This window comes from Castor canadensis, chromosome 8, assembly GCF_047511655.1.
Source record: "Castor canadensis chromosome 8, mCasCan1.hap1v2, whole genome shotgun sequence".
Taxonomy (NCBI): Eukaryota; Metazoa; Chordata; class Mammalia; order Rodentia; family Castoridae; genus Castor; species Castor canadensis.
The window spans coordinates 16403639-16422060 of record NC_133393.1 but is presented as its reverse complement, the minus strand read 5'-3'; the positions used below and the strand labels follow the sequence as shown (position 1 = coordinate 16422060).

The following is an 18422-nucleotide window of genomic DNA, read 5'->3' as shown; positions in this document are numbered from 1 at the left end:
GGTAAAGGAGAAACATACCAGTTAAGATATCAGTTAAAAATCAAAAGAAAGCTAGCACAAGTTAGCATGTCAGAATGGAACAAGAGGAAACACTAGAGATAGTCAATTCAAAAATGGTAAATTGTTCACTTTGTATTTAAATAACTTGATCTTAGAATAAGACAACCAAGATTTGTAGTTCTCTCAAGATGAAAGAAATTATTAAGCGACTGTGGCATTCATATGCCTCCGGCAGCAATTGATGAAAAAGTAAACAAATCAGTCAGGATATTGAAGATTTGAACACCATGATTAATGAGCTTGGACATATGTATAGAACCATGTACAAAGTATAGAGCACATTTTTAAGCACATGGAGTTTTTGCAGAAGTGTCAGATGCAAAGTGAAGCACAAACTTCAAGAGGCAAATTACAATGAAAGAGCTCCAGTAAGACGTAAAGAAATCAATGGTTGAAGAATTATACTATGTTTGGAAACTAAGTGTCACTTGTGAAAATAATCCATAGGTCAAGAAGAGACTCATGGTCAAAATTAGAAAATACTTGGGGATGAAGGGTAGAAAGCCTTGAGAACATTCTTCTCTCAGTCAGAATCATTCCACACAATTCTAATTTTTCTTGAGCCCAGAGAGTTGACATTGTTAAAAGCAACTCAGTGAATTCAAGAGTGCTAAGCTCCTCAAAGGAGACATGAGAGAGCACAGCTTTACCCTTGGCAGAACACATAATGAACATTAGAGAGGCAGCTATAGAGGTGGCTAAGAAAGAAAAGAATGTGGGGGTGGGTTGGGGTTCTGGGGGTTGAACTCCAGGGCCTTGTACGTGCTAGGCAGGTAGTCTACCATTTGAGACACTCCAGCCCTTTTTGTATGTATGGGTTTTTTTTTTGGCAGCACTGGGATTGGAACTCAGGGCTTCGTGATTTGCACAGCAGACACTGCTTGAGTCACACCTTCTTTCCATTTGGCTCTGATTGTTTTGGAGATAGGGTCTTGTGAGTTATTTACCAGGGCTGGCCTTGAGCCATAATCCTCCTGATCTCAGCCTCCCAAGTAGCTAGGATTATAGGCATGAGCCACCCATGTCTGGCTGTGTTGCTTATTTTTGAGATGGGAACTTGGGCCAGGCTGGACCTCTATCCTCTATTCTCCACCCAGCCACCAAGTCCAGTCAATGACTGGTGGGGTCTCGTAACCTTTTTCCCCTGGCTGGCTTCAGACTGATCCTTCCTAATCTCTGCTTCCCAAGTAGCTAGGATTACAGTGTTAAGCCACTATACACAATCTCTAATGTGAGATTCTTAAAGGATAAAAGTGGTTAATGCTGGAAATCATTAACCGCTGGCTCTTTGCCAAGGCCTTCCATTGGTTGTGCATTAGAAAGGTGGGAAGGGACTGCAGACATTACAGGCAGGAAGATAGGACTGATTGCTGCTGGAAACTAAGCACATACATCATTCTTAGTTTTTCCCTTGTTAGGTTATTCCCTTACTTCTCCCTTGCTTTACTTTCTTGAGCCCGGACACTAGCCACCCCCATATAAGACACCAAGAATGCCTGATTAATGTCTTAATGGTGAGGTTCTGTGAAAAACATGTTAAGCCCAGCAGAGCCACACCAGTTCAAACTTCCTACAATCTTGACCACTGGTTGCCTTACTGCTTCATTACCATCTCATTTTGTAAAGTGCTGTTCACCCCAAGACCTAAAAAGATGCAAACTTTGGAGGAAGTAAAAGCCACATGCCTTTTTTCAATCTAGTACATTGAAATAGTAGATATGATAGCTGCACAGGGGATATACATTGTGACATATATGCTTATCTTAGATTCACCCTCTCCATCATTCTCCCTCATCCCCTTTCCCTCTTAGAATAATGAAGCCTGTTGATATTGTTCTGTTTTCACACATGTATACAAACTACATCTGACATGTTTGCCCTCCTTCACCCTGTTTACCCATCCCCCTCCCACTGGTACCCACCCTCAGACAGGACCTGTCCCTGTATTGGTGGTTCAAGGGGTTTTTGCCTTGGAATTTCACACATGTACATATCATACTTTAATCACATTAACCCCCTTTATTACTCTTTATTGCCCTTTTATTCAACAGTATACAGTGCATTTTGTTATACTATCTTCATACAGAGATGTATTGTTTCAATATTTGCTTTCTCTCCTGCCTCTTTATGATTATAATAGTGGGGTTTTCTGAAGTGACTATTCTCTCATGTTGTAATATATGTACATATTTTGTAAATAGGTATTTATCTTATAGGTCTAGCTTCCACACATGAGAAGAGACATGTAAACTTTGTCCTGAGCCTGGCTTACACCCATGTGCCCGTTTTGGAGGACAAGTATGCCCTTTTCTCCCACTTCCAGGGCTCAAGGCAAGAACTTCAGTTTCTGGGGGAGGATGGATCAGGCAATCCCTAGCCTGCTCCATTCCCACACTAACACCAGAGGCCTCATTGCTGCCAGGGGAGGGGCAGGATCTGCTTTCATTCAAGGACCTCAAGGAATGTGGATCTCATGAGGGTATAGGCATATCTGTTCAGAAACCACCACTCTAGAGACCAAGGCACACAGGGCCAGGTTGAGACCAAGTCTGCACAGGAACAAAGGACACCTATGCCCCAAATATAATTGGCCAGGGTCCTTTTGCTCTACTCAAACCTCAAGTAGGCAAGTAGTTTTTTTTGTTTGTTATTTTTACAAAGCTTTATTGAAACTTGTACATCAAGGTGACAGCAATTCAGTGTTTGGAAAACAGTAACGAAAAAAAAAAAAAAAAGGGTACCTGAACTCAGGTTTATGAAATAAATACTGGACCCCAGCAAGCTTGTTCCTGCCTTTCCCAGCAAGAACAAAGGGTATAGTAAGTTCTGACTGCATGACAGGAGCCTGTACCAATGGATACATCGGCAGCATTCCCCCGGAAACTGAACGTGGAAAGAGGTCCGTCTGCTCGTGTCCAAGGATGTCTTCCCATGGGAAGCCAGCAGGCTGCTGTCAGGTTCTAAGTTCCTTTCAGAACAAGCAGCAATGACCACCAGGGCCTTCTTTGCTGGCTGTGGCACAGGTCCGAGCAAAGTTGCACAGGCCAGAACTGGATGGAGGGTGGGGTGCTTCTGCAAGTTGTCATGGTTGACACCGTCACCTCTTTATGACTGGAATAGGGAACCAAACAAGGTTCCAGCTACTGGTAGCCAGTCCTCAGGCTCGTCCAGGTAATGGAGAAATGGGCAGTGAGTTTTGCAGTCTGTTCCGAGAACAGATTATTGCTGAGCACAGTCACACGATCTATATTCTAGTTGTGACTTATTGCCTTAAGACTGGATAGCTAGCCACCTCTGGTCTAAAAAAGTACTAAGTGCACACAGTGTAAGAAACAATTGCAAAACTTCATCTGGAAATCAGATAGCTTTTAATTTCAGTAGAAATTACACCTCTCTGTAGCAAAGAAGGTGAGGCAACCTATTGCTTTGATTTGGAAGGACAGGCAAGACTGAATATTACTCTTAAGCCCCACAGCCAGGCTTCAGCAGGGCCAGGCCAGTAGCCTTAGAGATGCCCAGACAATGAGAAATTCAGTGTGGCCTCAGTCCCTGCTTCCCAGAGTTTTATTAGCAGGGTGGCTAGCATTCAGTTTTGGCTTAAGAAGAATACCAGCCATCTGAGAGTTTGCATGTTACAAGTACACCTGTCCTCATGCACTGTGGGTTCAAGAGCCGCAGAGCTTCAGTTTTCCCTTACATCTTTCTCTGACAGGTACAGACCCAGGCTCTTCCTAGGGCCACTGTGCGTAGACAATCCTTCAAGTAGAACTAGGGCAGGGATGAAATGTCTTAGAAAGTGAAATGAGAAATTCAGTCCATTCCTCTAGTGGAAAGCATGCACATGGGGAGCCTGGTGATGCCAGCTGTCCCTGGGGCCCACCATCAGCTCCCAGCTCTTCATATGGGCTTATAGAACAAGGTGGTGATGTATTTTTTCTTGTACCTGTGGGTTGCGCTGAGCACCATCACTCCATCCATGGAGTAATGCTGAGCACGCATTACTCCATGCGTAAAGGTGGTTCAGCATGACGTGATTGGGCTCAGGGAGAAGTGCTGGATCACAAGAGATCCCCTGTGTCCTTGTTCAGGATGACCTGGAGCAGATGTGGTGGGAGAATGGGTGGTGCTTTAGGTTCCTGATGGTAGGGTCCAGGTGGGGAACTGGAGAGTTCAGACACATCGGAGCACTTTTGGGAATCCACCATTAAAGCATCAAATACTTCAAAGTCAGTTTTCTTCACTGGTTACTATTGGCTCGGAAGGGTCGTGTGTCCACTGACCATCCACCAAGAACTTGTACTGATGTTCTCCTTCAGGCAGATCCAGGATGACTACAACGTTATTGTGGCTTCTTGTGAGGGGAAGTTTATTCCAGTTGTTGAAGGACCCAGATAAGTAAACTTCCTTTCCGCCACCTGTCCATCAAAATACAGTTGGCCGAGCCTGGGCAGGAGCTTTATCACTCGCTTCAAGATCATGCCGCCAGGCCAGGAACTCGTCCTTCTCTGGAGACTTGATTTCCTCGGAGTGGAAGAGGTCGGCGTCTTCCGGGCTGTCCATCAGGATCTTGGGCCTGTCCCCGTCCTTGGCGCCCCCTGAGCTGTCCCTCCGGGGCGTTTTATGGCCACCCTGCCGCTCCAGCGCGGCGCGCTCACTGCTCGTGTTGCCCATGGCGGGGGTCTGCGGGGACACGGGACGGAGCCTCACTCCAGGGAAAGGACCGGGGGACCTAGGACCCCGGGGTACCACGCTCAAGTGAGGGTTCAGGCCCGGAGCTGGCTGGAGCAGATCGGCAGGGTTGGCAACTTCCGCAAGTGGTCACGCTTTACCTGCTCGGGTAGTCGCAACTCGAACCCTAGAAGCAGGAAGGTAACCTGACCGCAAGTAGTTCTAAGTATTGGGAAGACATGAGCCCTTGAGTGCAAAGGCTTATGGGATGGGCTAGCCAACTCAGGTTTATAGCTCAGTCTTAAGAGGCTTGTCACTTTACTTTTCCAGTGGTCTGGCACTCAACAGCTCATGTAATCTTTAGTTTTTAGCAGCAGCTAGTGGTGGTAACAGTGCCAGCTGGTGGTATAACTCACACTGGGGCCCACAGTTTGTCTTCAGCTCTTTATAACCTTTGTCTCTGCCACTGGCTGTTCTCGAACCCTTCAGCTGCCCTCTTGTTGCTACTTCCATCCCCACTGTTACTTCATGTTACCAGCTCAGCCTATTAGACTGATGAAAATCAAAGCTATTTGGGTTAAGTCTTCTACTGAGCCAAATGTTCCAACCCAGGGGTCGGGGGAAGCACAGGAAAGTGTCTCCTGAGCTAAACAGCATGCTTATGTAGCCAGAATGGTTGTGTGGCACAGGCATGGCTTACAAATGTGAGAATCCACCAATCAGCACAACTTTTAGTTCTAGCCACATGCCTTACATCAGGATCGACCACAGGCTTTGTTGAGCCACTGGGGGAAGTTCTTTCCCCCAACTTGAGAATAGCTGCAGGGTGAGCAAGGGTCTAGAATTCACTGAGGCTTGACTTTGAGTGTGTCTTCCAAGGTCAGTACAGGTTGTCTGGAGCAGTCATGACTGGAGCAGGAGTCATGGCTTCAGTTGCAGTGGTCCTTGCCTCTGGAGTGCAGTGTTTCAGAGTGATAGTTGAGTATTTAAAGCAGTAGGCTATTTTGGAGACAATTTGCTAAGGGACTGCTTAGATGTCAGCTCCTTATACTTGAGGCAGCCAGGCATGGGAAGGGATCTGACAACTGCCATTCAAGTGGTTGAGAAGCTTGTTCAAATTGGAAAAGGTCAAGGTTTATGGGTCATGAAATTAACATTCTTGACAGTGCTTAGGAGATTTTCCTTCTTATAATGCTTCACTGTGCTTAACCCCCTGCCAAATGCTACCGGGAGGTTATGTCCCTCTCATGTGGATCATAAGCCCATGATGGATAAGCACAACAGTCTAGTACTATGGGAAGACAAGGGCATGGAGGGACCCTTTCTGTAGCGTAGGCATGAGGTACTCTAGCTGAAAGCTGAGGATGGGCAAGAACACTAAAGAGAAAACCTCTGGCAGCATAGGCACAAGATGAAAGGTACAATGAAGATACAACGACAAAACCCAAGATCAGCTCATGCCTGACTAGATGACCCCTTCCACACACATACAAGTAGACTAGTAGTCATTTCCAAATATAAATAGTGTTTATTTTGCTCACAGCAAGTTTGGTTAGTGAAAGGTCTGGTGGGGAATGGTGGTTGGGAGGTGGTAGATAAGAGGCAAGTATCCCTCTCCTCCCTTCACTTCAGGCAGTTCCTCTAACATCCAGATCAGTTATCTTGAGGCCCACCTGGGCCTCCTAACACCGTCCCACTAGTCCAGAGGCCACAGTGGGCTCTTGCAGCTATTAGTTTGAGTTCACATCTATACTCTCCCAGCACCTCTATCCTCAGAATAGTCAATTACCTGGAATGAATTCTCTTTGTGAGTATTTGAAGTATTTTGTTTTCCTGGTTTAGATCCTTAGTGATCGAAGAATATATTGCCCAAAGAAAATGCCAGAATAAAAGCAAAAGCTGCATATTTTATGAAGTTAGCATAGTTTTGATACCACAAAGAGTTCAGCTATGTCAATTTCATTAGTTAACATAAATGCTAAGCAGTCTAAAATATCATAAAAAAATCAACAAAGCAATGTATTATAGTAATGTAGGATTTGTCTGAGATACAAGGGTAGATCAATATATGGGGGCAGGGGAGAAGGGGGAATCAAATCACTGCATTAACATGGTAAAGGCTAAAACCCCATATCTTAATCTCAAAAAGGCATTTTTAACTTCTTTAAATCATGAGTGAGTTTGGTCATGCTAAGAATGAAAGGAACCTTCTAGAACTTGATACAGTGAGTCCTCCAGAGGGTTAAAAACAAAATCACATGTAATGAGTCATGCAAAGCACCTAGGTAGGAAAGCCTAACTGCTGTTACTATTTTTCCATCTGTGATATTGCCCTAGCAAATCAAATAACTACTATCAGAAAAACATTGACTGTACTCAGATAAAGTTTAAGGTGGTAAACCGAGCACATGCTCAAAACATTGCCATTATTTTTCACCATATGTGCCAGGGTTTGGGGAAGGGGAAGAGAAGTTCATAAATAATGTAGCCATGCATAGGATGAAGTTGAAACAGGTACTTGATATAAGATGATTCTCTGAAAAGGACTCCTGGAACACAAGCCTTAGGTGACCTGTCTAGATCCTTATGATAAAACTGCCTGTAGAACCTATTTCCATTATCCTGAGGAAGGGTCCATGCTCAAACATTGGGAGGGAACTGTTAATCAAGCAAGAGACACAGTTGCATAGGCTCTTGACCTCCATGGGCTCAGATACACTGGCTCATTAGTCAGCAAGGCAACATCAGTGCTCACTTTAGAGATGGTAAGCTTAAAGAGGAGAGAAGCAGTTTGTTCAAAACTAAGCCAGTTAGCAGCCAGGTCTCCTGATCCAAGTCTCATCATTTAGTAGCCAATGCATGTGTACTTCATGACCAGAAAAATTCCTCACCTATCCTCAGCCCCAAGAACCAGCTTTTACATTTATCAGCTGTATAATTTAGTGCATTAATTTGCTTCATTTTACTTTTTAGTCATCTTAAACAGAAAAGCTTATGGAATTGGCTAAACTTGTAATTACTCTTGACTGTTTTGTAATCTTGTTCAAAAACATGTATTCTTAAAGAGTGATTAAGGTTATGAGTTTACCTCTGGGTATTTGATTTATTCTTTGACCTAGTAATTCTGAGGCAGAGCATTTTTAAATTAGGTTATGGAAATTTGTTTTATTTGAAATTGCATTGGTTACATTTCTTTGTGACAATGTAATTTCTGCTTTTTGAGATATATTTTTTGGCCTGGTATAGAATTTGTTTTTATTCATCTTTCATGGATACTTAAAAAATCTATTGTGTTAACAGTGCACAAAGTTTCAATGTGTAATTATCAATTTATCAAAGCTCCATATTTTCCTATGCTAAGAAACCAGGAAGAACCAAAGAAAGTGAACCACTTGACCAAGTAGTTCTATTCTAGATATATCCCATAGTATTTTTATAGGCTCATAAGAGTGTCCTAGGATCTTTGGTGTTGGTCAAGTTGGAAAAGAAACTTGGTGCACATTAGAGGATATGAGTTAGAAACTCATTTCTCATAGGAAACCATAGTTAGAAACCATGAGATGTAGATCATAGCAAACACTACCAGTCTTGGAATGTTGAATCTAAAGATCTGTAGCACAGTCACTGATGTAAATTCAAAACACAGTAGTGCATTTCACATTGTCCCAGATACATGCGTACTTTCAAAAATTGAAGCATATTAGAATGGTTGACTGAGGGAAGGGAGAATGAGAGAATCAGAAAGGAGAAATAGAAATAGCTGAAGTAGTTCTGGTTCCTATTGCTTGATATTTGGAATCTAGGAGATCACACTTATGCTAGTCAGTTGTAAGAGTTTTTCTCTTCAAACTATACTTTTCCAGGCTCCCCTACTACTGTATGTAGCTTCTAAGATGGCCACCAAGATCCTCACTCCTGTATTCATATGCCTGCATACATGCCTTTTTGAGTGTACGTATGATCTGTGACTTGCTTCTAACCATTAAGACATGGTAGAAGTGAAGGCATGGCCCTTTGGTGATAATGATAGGATTGTGACATTTGTCTTTCAAATATGCCATTTCCCTTTCTGACTGATGAAATAGGCGGCAACATTGGGTGAACTCATAACAAGGAAATTAGAGAACCCTCTGGAAACTGAGGACTTCTTCCAGCCAACAGCCAGTAAGAAACTGAAGCTCTTGTTCCAAAAACCACAATGAATTAAGTTTTATAACACATGTGAGCTTCAAAGTAGATTCTTCTAGTTGAAGCTCAGAGATGAGAATGCAACCCAGACAATGCCTTGATTACAGATGTGTGAGACCCTAATACAGAGGACCCAGTTAAGTCGTGCTTGGACTCTTAGTCAGAAATAGATGTGTTGTTGCATTAATCTGCTAAATATGGTAATATTGTTAGGCAGAAGTAAACACATGCCATCAAATTTCTGACTAGGTTTAACAGAGCACACTAATAGGTTGGACATTAGAGAAACAGAAGCTCAAGCATTTCAAACCTTTCAGCTTTGAGCACCATCTCATTGTGGCTGCATACTCTGCATGCTATCTACTTTTGCCAGAGAACCTCCAGATAGTCCTAATTCCGAGAATTCCAGAGCCATCATCTCACTAGCTCAGGTGGGTCAGCAGTTCTCAGTTAATGCCAATCTCTGGGTGACTGTACTGATCCTCTTTTCTGTTCTTATGACGTCTATCAAGTTATCAGTTTTCTGGAGTATAGTGTTTTGTTGGACTACAAGATCCAGTTGGGAGAACTGAACACACATTGACTGGAAAGAGGCCTTATGAAAACTAAAGAAGTTAGGAAACCTCATGGCTGAGAACCATGACTTGGGTGTTAAAGAATCACATCCTAGATTGCTGACATTAGCAGAATGGGCTTGTGACATCAGCACAGTTTTAATGACCTGTAAACCTACAGAAAATGTAATGTACTGGAACCTACAGAAAACAGCCTCGGAATGATGACACATAGACCAGTTATTGGCACATAACCCAGTTTTCAGGACTGACCGCCCCCATCTCTGCAGACTACAAAAGCAGCTTGAGATCTTGACTTCCAGTACAGTGTTCCTTCTTGAATCTGCCCACTCTCCTAGGGAGGATATACTTTTGTGTAAATAAACCTGCATAACTGTCATTGGTGCAGCAGTACCACTCGCTTGTACTCAACTGCCTACTGCTTGTCTGTCCTAATAAGATTCTTGCTTCTACTTCTCGATAAATTCTTTTACTGACCTGCAGCAAAAATCTGACACTTATGTTTTAAGTGTTCTCAGGGAAGTATCAAAAGCTATCTAAAATGTTGCTGAAATAAGATTTAAGTTAATAGACATGATTAATATGTCCTCCCCCCCCACTGATGTATATGATCAGCAATCCCAAACAAGATGGACTTTGTTGAAATTGTCAAGTTCATCCTGAAATTCAAATGGAAATGAAGATAGCCCACATGGGTTTTAACATAGAAGAGCTAAATTAGGTTAGTTTTACTTCTGATTCCAAAACTTAAGTTACGATAATCAAGGTAGTATAGTTCTGACGCATGAGTAGGCAAGTAGGAGCTGAAGAGTTAGGTGTGTAAGATGCTTATTGTGGAGTAATGCCTGGAAGATGGAAAAGGATAAGAGAATCTATCAGTATATAGTAGTCTACAGTTGAGACCTCTAGAAAAAATTAGGGGAAGGCACATAATGAACACGAATAGCTCATCAACCACAGTAGTGGTGGGTGAGGGTAAGCTCTTCTCTAGAAGGCCTTCAGTCAATGATTGACTAAGGTAAGGGTACAGTCATCAGTCAGGGGTCTCCCAAACAGAACATGACCCTCTCTCAAATTCTAAGGCAAGACCTAAAGGGCCCATAGCTGGAGGCTGTCAGAACCACACTGTAAACAGGCATTGCATCTTTTCCTTAGGGCATCAGTGGAATGAGTGTCCAGAAGTAAATCCATTTATATGGCAGGTTGATCTTTAACAAAGACACCAATATAATCCAGTGGAGAAAGAGTAGTTACTAAATGGGATTAAGATAGATAATAACCATGAATCTTTCCTCATGCCTTAACCCACGCAAAGATTTGAAATGAACCTAGAAGATTTAAGAGATTTCTGATCACATATTGGACTGCTGACCTATTCTTTTCCTGTAGTAGTCCACGGCTACTTTTTGTACTACAATGGCAAAGCTGAATGTTTGCATCAGAGGCCACATGGCTTAAAATATGTACTATTTTGCCCTCTTTTTAGAGAAAGTGCTTAGCTGTGCTACAGTTCCATTAAGTTGTCTAGCCTAAGAGGCAAAGGCTGACCTGCTGAAGAGCCAGTTTCTGCTTTGGGCCCCACTGATGTTTGCAGTCCTTGTCACTCAGTATATGGATAGGGGCAGAATTTTGCTGCCTCCCAATCTCAAATCCCACCCTATGCTGTGCCATTTTCTTCATAGTGGGAGACATGATAATTCACATTTTACTTTGTACAGAACATCCCAGCACAACCTTGACTATTGGACTCTTTAGAACTACTCTACTGAAACTAAAGCAGATACTTTAAAGCGACTGAAGCCAATAGGAGAAGGGGACCAGGAACTAGAGATGTTTCCAGTTCCTCAGTGTTTGAATGGCTTATTGCCCATGAAGCCTACCACTTTACCCAGACCTCCCTGTGCTAACTCCTTCCTGCTCATCCAGTTTAATTATCACACCCTCAAGGGAGTGGATCGATATGTCCTTCAGTATATACAGGTGATTCTCAGCTCTTCAAATGATATATTTAGACAAAACAGGAAGACTATACCTGTAAAACCATACGTGTCTCTTCACGTCAGGCCACGTGGTCTCCGATGCCGATATTCGACTTTCCCATACTAGTAGCTATCTATTATGTATTAGAGGTCAAGTTAGTCTGCTCTAAAAAAAATAGCTGGTGCTCCAGCAGCTGCAGTTGTATTATCCTTAGACCTAGGGAAATCGCAGGAGACCATCTGGTGTTTTACAGCATCAAACTGGTAAACTAAATGGAGGTATGGATACCACTTCCCCCGTCTTTAGGGATTTGTAAATGGCAGTAATCTTCACCACTCCGTCCTGGGATGTGATGTTGCTTTTGATGGACTACTTTGGCATCAGGGGGCAGTTTTAGAGACTTCCAATTACCTACTGGTAAGTATGGTCAGGGGAGGCTAGGGCTCAATGTTGACAGTGCCTCCTACCAACTAATTATATATGCTGTCAATTTTTTAAAGGTATCAAAGTGTGGTATAGGCCAGGACAGCCCCATAGGCCAATAGTAAAGATGAGAACAGAAACATGAACCTGTGCGTGTATTGAAACTTGGTATTGACTTAGCTGTATTACTGGCCAATGGGGGGAAGGGATGGATGATTTGATTACAATCTAACAATAGAATCAGGTATTTCATCTGATTGGCAAGTGTGAGAAATAATTCAGTTTTGCCTCATTTTAAAGATATGTGGTATCTTTTATTACTGAAGTCCTTAAGATTAAGTATATGACATATCTATGAAATAAGACATTAAGAGATGTTTGAAGGCTATAAGGAAATAAAGTAAAAGCACAATTGGGGAGATTTTTAGGGATATGTAAGGTTAGTACTCAGTTTGTGAATTCCTGTAAGTCAGGATAAAGTCGTGAGTTTATACTTTTCTAGGCAAGACGTAGAAGCTTTTCATCACCTGAGAAATTTTCTTCCTATCCCAGGAAACAATTGCTCTGATTTCTTTCATTATAGATTAGCTTTGACTTTTGTAGAACTCAGTCTAAATGGAATTATAAAATATGGACCCTTGCTTATGTTGTAGCACCATCCCGTGTAGTTTCCTAGGTTTTCTATTTCCTTCCCCCAACATGCACAAATCAGTTCTCTGTACTGTTGGAACCCACTGTAGGTATTTCAAGCAAAGGGAATTTGTTTTCCTGATTAGACAGCAATGGATATGCCAACTTTGAAGCAAAATTACATTCCTGGGAAAAGGCCAGTTTTATAATTTATGGTTTTGTGATACTTTTATATCTTGTATACAAGGTCAGATTTGCTTTGGTATTTTATTTACTTTTATGAGTACTGGGCCAATGATTTTCTTGTATTGTACTTAGGTTGTAAATAAGGTTACTTAAACTTCAAAACAAGGTGAGACTATCTTGTTTTCTATACTCTGGAGGACTTTGGAATGGATTACTATTAGTCATTAAATGGTTTAAGCCCAATTTAAGTTTTTAATTAGCATACATTGCTGGTATGAGGAAGTTTCACTGGTAATTCTATAAATTCATACAGTGTACTTTGAACAAGTTCACCCCTTCCTTATATCAAGTCTCCCTCCTCCCTACTTTTCAAACCATGTTTGGTGGGGTTTTTGTACTGTCTTCATACATGTATTTAAGTTACCTCACTCCACTTCACCCCTTAGTTTTCTCAGAGGTATTCAGATGAGTCATTTCCTGATTTTCTCTGGTAAATTTTTTCTAGAAAGTACTTCAGCCAAGTTTAAGTTACTGACAAATGTTTTTTTGAGATAGTATCTGTACTACAGACAGGTCTTGAACCTGAGATCCTCCTACCTCAGTGCTGATTACAAGTATGCATCACCATGCCTGAAACCACATTCTTATTCTGTATGAATTCGTAGAATGCAAATATTGCTTATTTGTAGCATGATTTTACTTTGATGTTTCCTAAAAGCAGACCCTAAATTTGAATTCAAGTGGATTATTTGGGAAACACCAGTGGACAGGAAGTAAGGTAAGGAAGAGAAGGCCACAAGCATAGGATGTGGTCTTAAAAACCACTTACCACTGGGAGTGACTGGGGTTTATTTAGTCTCGTAGGGAGAATTCTGAAGTTATCCCATTTAAGAGCCAGGGGTACCAGGCTATTTACACATGAACTTGTCATTATTTAAGAACTGTTCCAAAGGCACATGAATTCCCTCGGTCAGTCTGCCCTGCACATAGGCAAAAGGGATTTGTTTTGGCTTTGGGAAATTCCCTAAGCAGAGATGTGACACTGGCAGCTGAGACCACCCTGTGCTCACTGATGAAATAAGACTCCAGGGTGATTTGTGGCACCAGAACCCACATTAATCTCATCAGGTTTGCTCATGTTGGCTTTTCCAAAACAAAAAACCACTAATGTTTGGTTTTGTCAGCTCTTTCAATTATGCCACTATTTCTTTGAGTTTTGCTATTTTGTGTATTTTGTCATATAAACAGAATCCAAAGAGGTAGAAGAAAATTGATGTTCTCTCACTTGCACATAGAAAATGCTAAAGATTGGCCTGAGTTTTCCCTTAGATTCTACTTTCTGTAGCTCAGGTTTGATTTACAGCATTTATTCTAGGATCTTATTTTCAATGTGACTTGATCTTTTGTGAAGAATTTTGTGTTTCCAATGTTCCAGACATGTGGGTATTAGTTACCTTCTTGTCTAACTTAAGTAGTATTTTGGTCAGAATAAGTGTTAACTATGGTCAATAGTTTTGGTGGACCAACTCCATTCCCGGGGTGTACCTAGTTTTAGTATAGCTGTGGAAGACTGCATGCCAACAGGCCTCAAAGGCCATCAGCTGTTTCCTCCTCAAGGTTTTCTGAAATCCAGAAGCTCACTCAACATGCACACAGGGCAAGTAATGCTCCTTAGGAGGTAACCTTCACTCAATAGGGGATAAAAGATAAGGGATGAGTTTCCCAGCCTCCCATCGTGCAAAGGCACACTTGAAGCATTTTCCAAGATTCCTCAGGGATCCAGGCCCACAGCAGTAACTTAACTATGTAATATTCTCTTAATTGGCTTTTATTCTTGTCTCTCCTCACTCATCACTCCTACTCCAAGGAATCTCTTCCAAAACAGACCACCTGCACTTAGTTTCCTCAGGCCCCGATTTCTGGGTTGAACTGGGACACGGGGTGGTGGGGAAATCAGACCAAGACAGGATGATACAATATCTTCATTTATTGAAACTTTGTGACCTAGGGTCACCTGATTATTCCCACTGTATTTGAAGTCAGTCTAAGACAATGGGCTCAGTGACCTACATGTATCCCTTAGATTATGCCTACTAAGTTTTGTTTAGGTCATCAACATTTTAATTATATCTTTGCTACTTGTTTATCATACATGGCATGTATCAGACACCTGTGATACCCCACTCCAGATCCCTTCAGCCTCACCTGGCCCTTGTGCTAGTGGCTGATTTCTCATTGTCATAATCTGACAGTGAGTTGTATTATATTCATGTGTGAACCTCAGCTCCTGCTCTTGAATGGCAACATAGGATGCCCCAGATCTCTGCTCAGGGTCCATGCATGTGCAAATAGGATATGGGAAAGAATGCTGCATGGATCTCTCCCATAGCCTCTGGCATATGGGAGAGAGGAGCTGGGAGATTGATTCTTACAACCTTGAATTTTTAGAACATTACATGGAGTCTTAGAGGACCTTCTGGCAAGAGTGAGCAATTAGTTGCATTATTTCACTTTTTCTTGGTTGTTATAGACACTTTCATCCCAACTCACCCTAATTCAAGGTGCAGATGTTTTGGACAATTCTAACTAAGCTTGGACTCATACTGATAGTGTCTGGCCCCATGTGAGCCATGCACATGACTGGGCTTTCTGCCCCAGGGTCCTCTCTTGAACTAAGGGGATGTTAATACCTTCAGAGCATCTGTTTACCAGGGAGGAATGGAGTTGGTGAGTGCCTACTTTTCACATGGCTGATTCAACAGACATCCCTGCTTTCTCAGATTCCAGTAGAAGTAAGACCTTCTATCATGACTATTTCTAAGACTCATCTTTCTTGGAATCAGGTAGAGATAGAAAGGGAAAAACTGAGTAATGCAGTGGTTTTAGCTCTTGAATATAGGCCAATAGAAACTAAGGATTACAGAGAAGTTTGGCTTCTTAAGAAAACTTTAGAAGCCTTGAAGAATGGGCAGGCTCAGGTAAGCTACTTACCTGGGACATGCTATGAAAATCAGACTCTGACTTCATCTAGAGGTCTCCATTTCCTGTACATGGAAGAAACACCTGGAACAGGATGAGGCCTGTGAAGATGACAGATGCAGAGGACACTGGATGCAGAGTGTTGACAAATCTTATGCTAGATACAGAACCCCAAACAGGGAGAGGATGGGACCCAGAGACTCCAAATGGACAAAGTCAAAAGGATGCCCCTAAGAATTTCTCTAATTCCAAGCCCCCTTCCCTGGGCTTGGAGAAATGAACCCTCTCCCCTACGCTAAAAGCAACAGCTTCTTATTGCCTGGAGACCATGAAAAGTTCACATCTAAGACATGTCTTCCAAGATGTTAGATGATTTCAATGTCTGCCCTTTCCTTATCTCTAGAGAATAGTCAAGATCAGGTGTCCCAAGCCAGGAATTTAGTTTCTCCTGGGAGAACACACTTTCCTCACAAAGAGGGTTAAAGTCTGGTAAATATATGCAGGGTTACTTGTGAGTGCACATATGGGTGTATATCATGAAGATGTTAGCTCGTGAGGTGAGGAGCCTAAGACTAGATAAGGGAGAGTTTGTCAGAAGAGAAATCCCTATAACCTAGAAAGTGAGCTCTTGGTGAGGACTATGTCTGGATGTCCTAGCCACATGCTCCTGGGCAGGCTCTTTCCAAGCTTTAAACTCCTGAGAGCCTTCAGTGAGACGCAGATGCTGAGACTGATTCAGTGGAGGACTTAGGAGGGAGTCGGGGAAGTGCAGGAGGACTTTTGCCTAAGATCTGAAACCCTACCTCCCAATTAAGTGTTTTGAGACTCTATAAGCCAAAGGCAATGAGGCATCAGTGAGGGCAGCATCATTTATAAATGGTCCTGTTGGGGGCCAGGTGTGACAGGAGATGCTTTCCTATTAATGGAGATAGGAGACATCTACACCTAGAGATCAAGTGGTAGCATTTCTCCATTGTATGTCTGATGGTCGTTACTATAATAGGCAGGTCTGTTTGGCCACAAGTGTACCCTGACCTGCGGAAGTCTGCGTCATTAGCTGTCATGTTATAGCAGTGCCTTTGCTAAAATGCACTGATGAGCTCTTTATAAATGTGGTCTCCGAGTGCTTCATACTAGCCCATTCTTGGCTTCCAGCCATTCACAAAAGTTAACCAGCTCAATTTTCTACTGGCCGATAGGGCATCCAGAGGCTTGTACCCCTAAATAGTGACCAGCACCCAGTAGGCATTCTGTAATTAATAAATGCATGGATGAGGATTAGCTGCTATATAATTCAGTCAAGATCCAGATTGGGATTACATGGAGATTAAACAGATCAAGCAATGGCAACATCTTTAAAGAAAATGAAAGTGTTGAATGGATAGAAATTGGAGATGCAAAAAGGCAGAGAGACTGGTCTGGAGAGGAGTTTTTCGTCTAACCCTGACCTTGTAGCTGATGAAGCTGAACCCGTTCCAGAAACATTAATCTCCAGCATCCTCAGGAAAAGTGGTAAAGAACTGATGGACTGTGGTTTTTATTGAGAATGACCCTTCTTCGCTAAAGGGTTGTACCTATGCATGACTAAACATTTTGCAGTCTTCTGTACCACCAAATGCATGTAGAAAGTCTAATTGTGTAAAAGAAAGGAACAGGAACAAGCAAGAGTTTAAAGATGTAAAAGTCCAGGATTTCAATGCTAAGCTAAAATTAAAGTCTTTATGTGGGTGCCACTCTGAGGGAGATCGCTGAATTCCCCTTGGATACTGTTCCAGATGAAGTTCAGAGGAGCAGCTGGAGAAGATTGCAAAAAAGGCAGGCAAGGACTCCAAGACCAAACAGATCAAAGTGGAGCACTTCAGGAGACAAATGTAGAGTGCACCATGGTGTATACACTGGAGTGTCTGAAAATGCCATCCTCAAGAATGAAGATGTGACCTGGCTCCACCTGGCACCCAGTCTTGATGCAGTGTGAAGTAGCCTCCAAGGTATAGATATCTGTGACCTTAAGGATGATGGTAAAGAACATGGCACAGGTTACCAAAGTTCTGGATAAGGCCCTGAGTGCAGTGGAATTGCAGAAAGTATCTGTGGTGATGGACAGGTGAAGCAGGTAGAGAACAGGGATGTACACAGTGACAGAAGACTATGTAAGCTGGGCTACCATGCTGACCATGCCTCAGGAGCAGGTAGACAGCCTCATTGTGCACATGGCTGAGAATAGCCTGGAGTTCTTGGACCAGCTCAGCCAGCTGCCTGAGGGCATCTCTGTGTGGGAAAGAGCTCTATGCATAGCCAGGAGGACTAGCTGTTGAGGTTGGTTGCCATGAGGAATTGTCTGTGCTCCCCACAGGTGTTACTTCCCCTGCCCAGTGGCACAGCTGCTACCTACCTACCCTCTGCCTCTCCTCCTGAACCTGCAGAGCTGTACAGCAGCCCGGCTTTGGCTCCTTCTACCCGTTAGGCCAGGTTTCTTAAAACTCCTAGGTGTAGGTGGATTGTTGAGTTTGCATGAACTATGTGGCTTCTGTGACTTGTGATACAGTTGAGAGATTGGCAGGCCAATTTTGTCCTCTGCCCATGTAGAGTTGACAGGTTCTGGCCAGCAATGCAGGTGAACTTCAGTCCAATGCTGTGGGACTCACCGGAACCAAGGCTCCCTGCACACAGCATCCTCCTCCCAGGTCTTTCATAGTACATTTTGCTCTTCAGTGGATACTGTGTCTTCTGTAA

General features: G+C 42.7%; 2 pseudogenes; one reads left to right on the top strand and one right to left on the bottom strand.

Annotated features, from left to right (window-relative positions):
- Positions 1-2955: 2955 nt before the first annotated feature.
- Positions 2956-4797, bottom strand: LOC109683245 (5'-AMP-activated protein kinase subunit beta-1 pseudogene; annotated as a pseudogene).
- On the top strand, positions 4730-18153 carry LOC109683243 (charged multivesicular body protein 1a pseudogene; annotated as a pseudogene).
- Positions 18154-18422: the final 269 nt, after the last annotated feature.